The sequence below is a fragment of the Monodon monoceros genome, unplaced genomic scaffold (assembly GCF_005190385.1).
Source record: "Monodon monoceros isolate NGI ecotype Baffin Bay Population unplaced genomic scaffold, NGI_Narwhal_1 Contig6905_ctg1, whole genome shotgun sequence".
Classification (NCBI taxonomy): Eukaryota; Metazoa; Chordata; class Mammalia; order Artiodactyla; family Monodontidae; genus Monodon; species Monodon monoceros.
This window is the reverse complement of record NW_021702570.1, coordinates 1-3,551: the sequence shown is the minus strand read 5'-3', so window position 1 is coordinate 3,551 and position 3,551 is coordinate 1. Positions and strand designations below refer to the sequence as shown.

The window sequence follows — 3,551 nt, the reverse complement described above, 5'->3', positions numbered from 1 at the left end:
CAGCCGACACTCCCCTCCCTGACTCCCCAAGATTTGGGGCCTTTTTAGTATGTGTCGATAATGCCATGAGCGACTATTTAACTCTTCCACGAGGACCCATCTCCCAAAATGCAGTGGTTTTCAGCCTTGGCTGCACTAGAGAACCCCCAGGGAAGGGAGAGACGTCTCTCCCTCCCTCTCTCTTTCTCTCCCTCTGTACGTCTGTCTACCTCTCTCCCTCTCCCTCTCCCTCTCCCTCTCCCTCTGGGGTGATGCCCGATGAGCTCAGAATCGCAGATGGACCCCCCCCCCATCCCCTCTCTGTGGCTTGCATGGGGGATGCACCTTCTCACTGTGGCCCGGGCATGGCCTTGACATTCAGACATCGGGTCCTGCATGGACACTTGTGTTTGTTCCATAGCGCATGTGGCTGCAGTCTGTGCTTCTGTAGATGCGGGCTGTGCGTGAGCCCTTCATCTTCCCCGCAGACACCACTGGTGCTCGCTCGGCCTCGCGGGGGATGCGGGGGGCACGGGGGACAGTCTTGTGTCCCCACCTTCTTGGGCTGCAGACAGGCCACGCTGGTGCTGTGGTGACTGGGGGCTCCCAGGAGAACCCCGCTGCAGACCGGAGAGGTGGCCCCCGAGAAGGTGGCGTACGCCTGCGGCCGGGCCTCATCAGTGAGCCACGGGCCACCTGCGGCAACAGGTGTCTCACCGTCCAGGGGCTGGGTGTTCGGGTGCCGTGGGGTTGAGCTACTGTCTGCACGGCAGCCGTGTTTGTCTTGTTGAGCCCGGGGAGGCCCCTTGGTGGCTCCTGGAGAGCCTGGCCGCATTTCTTCCTGCCCTTGGCCTTAGAGCCCATCACGTTCATGCCGTTTCTGCTTCCAAAAGGACCTGTGTTAATAAAGACCACGTGTTAGGACAGCACCAAAGCGTCTAGAAATCCGGGCCAGGAGGAGGAGGGAGGGGGATTGGCTGTGCCCGCCAGTGGCCTGGGAGCCCTGCCCGCCTGCAGAGACCTGGCCCGGGGCCCGCGGGGAGGGCGTGGCCCTCGGTCCCCAGCGCCTTCCGTCTCTGGCTTCCAGGAGAACTGCGTGATCCTCAGGGCGCTGGTGAGGCTGCAGGCCCTGAAGTCCCGCCTGCTGGGGTTCCGCACCATGCCGACTCTGTGCTGGAGATGAACACGGACAAGACCAGCCAGGTGGTGGCCACTGTCCTAGGTAACACCGCCTCCCCCTGAGTCCCAGTGGGGACGGGGTCAGGCGGACCTTGACCGGACGTGGTGCTGCCTGAGACCCCACTGTGTCAGCCCTTGGGGGTCACCTTCCCAGACCCTTCATTCTGCCTCGAGGGGCGTGGGGTCGGGGTTGGCTGGGGGGTCGCCCCAGGGACGTACCCGAGCCTCTCCCCTCCGCCCGCAGGTGAGCTGGCCCAGAAGCTGAAGCCCCTCGGGGAGCAGGAGCGGCCGTGATCCTGGAGCTAAAGAAGGCCGAGTGCCAGAGGCGGGGCCTGCACTTTGACGGCCCCATCAACGCCTGGGACCTGCGCTACTACGTGAACCAGGGGGAGGAGACGCGCTACCACGTGGGCCAGTACCTGCTCAATGAGTCTTTCCCCATGCAGGCGGTCACACGCGGGCTGCTGGGCATCTCCCAGGAGCTGCTGCGGCTGACCTTCGACCTGGAGGAGGGCACCAGCATGGGTCACGAAGACGTGAGGCTCTAAACGGTCTGGGACGCGGCCTCGGGCAAGGTCATCCATCGGCAAGTTCTACCTGACCTCTATCCTCGGTGCGTGCGTGGGGGAACCTGTCGGCCGTGGGCCGGGGCTCCTCTGTGGAAGCGGGGCCCCATCCACGTCCCTCCGCAGGGTGGGGAAGTCCGGGCACGCGGCCTGCTTCGGCCTGCCTACAGCACGATGGGAGCTGCCAGATCGCCATCGCGGCCATGGTGGCCAACTTCACCAAGCCTACGCCCAACCTGCCCTCCCTGCTGCGGCACGATGAGCGGGAGACCAACTTCCACGACGTCGGGCATGCGATGCACCAGCTCCGCTCCCAGGCGCAGGGCTGCAGGCAGGGGGCGGGGAGGGCCCGGGCATGCGTGGTCCTCAGGCAGGCCCTCGCCGCGGGATTCTTTCACTGACATCACCCCACACGTGGCGACGCCCTCGGTGTCAGCTTCCATCATCAAACCCCAGGCACTGGGCGCGTAAATAATGGAAATGGATGTCCTCGAGGCTCTAGAGGCTGGAAGACCCAGATCAAGGAGTCAGGGCTGGTTCCCTGCATGTTAAATACATGTACTCAAGAGTTGCCTTTAAAAAAGACAAAAGAAAAGAAAGGAACGTTGCCTGCAAGTCTGCTGACAGCCGGTGATGAGAACCAGAGGGAAGGCTCTGGGGCCGGGGGCGCAGTGCCCTGTGAGCTCGGGGGCTGCTGCCAGTCTCCGTGGAGGCTCAGCAAGTCCCAGTGACTTCCCCACGTGGGGGGGCGCCAGCTGAGAGTCTGGGCCCAGGACCCACTGCTCGTTCGGTCTTCCTGTGGTCAGCCCTTCATCCTGAGAGCGATGCTCTCACAGGCTGCACCGGGGCGTGTGGGGACAGTTTACTGAGCCGTACAGACGTCACTACTGCTTTGGACCATTTCCATCATCCCGAAAATGTCCCTCACGCCCTTAGCTATCACTCCGTCCCCTCGCCAGCCCCTGACAACCAGGAACCCACTCGCTGACTCTGTGGATCTACCTGCTCTGGATGTTTCTCCTCAGTGGGGTCACGCCCTGTGTGTCCTTCTGTGTATGACTTCTCTCGCTGAGCATCGTGTTCTCGGGGTGTACCGACGTGGCAGCGAGCGTCAGGGCTTCACCGCATTGCGTGGCTGAGGGACGTAAAGAAGACAAGAGAAAAGAAAAGCACGTTGCATGCAAGTCTGGTGACAGCCGCTGATGAGAACCAGACGGAAGGCTCTGGGGCCGGGGGCGCCGTGCCCTGTGAGGCCCTTGGCGCTGCTGCCAGTCTTGGTGGGGCACTGGCAGCACCGTCCCTCAGGAGCTGCTGGACAAGCTCATCAAGTCCCGGGAGGCCAACCCAGACGCGGCCGGACCGAGGGAAGGGAAGGGGGCTTCTGGTCTGCCCGGCTGGCAAGCGCGGCCTGGACACGGTGCCAGCCCCCCGTCTCCTTCCTCCCACGCCCCAGGCCTCTTCAACCTGTGCCAGATCGTCCTGGCCAAGGTGGTTCAGGCCCTGCACACGCAGACGCCCGCGGACCCGGCCCAGGAGAATGCCCGCCTCTGCCAGGAGATCCTGGGGTTCCCAGCCATGCCAGGTAGCCAAGCGCGCGCCGGGCTCACCTTAGCGGTCGGTTGGCGGCTACTGCCCAGGTCAAGAGGATCGTCTGGTGGTGTGTGAATGGGGACCGACTGACGGGCTCCGGCCGAGGCCCACTGCCCTCTGGCCTCCTCCTGCCACGGCTCCTTGGCTGGTCCCTCCAGCTGTGGCCCACGGAGTCCGAGGGTGGAGTGGGAGGCTCTGCACATGCTTTCTAGAGAGCCTGGAAGAGGCAGGAGAGGG

General features: G+C 63.9%; 1 pseudogene; it reads left to right on the top strand.

Annotated features, from left to right (window-relative positions):
• Positions 1–550: 550 nt before the first annotated feature.
• On the top strand, positions 551–2,261 carry LOC114891033 (annotated as a pseudogene).
• Positions 2,262–3,551: the final 1,290 nt, after the last annotated feature.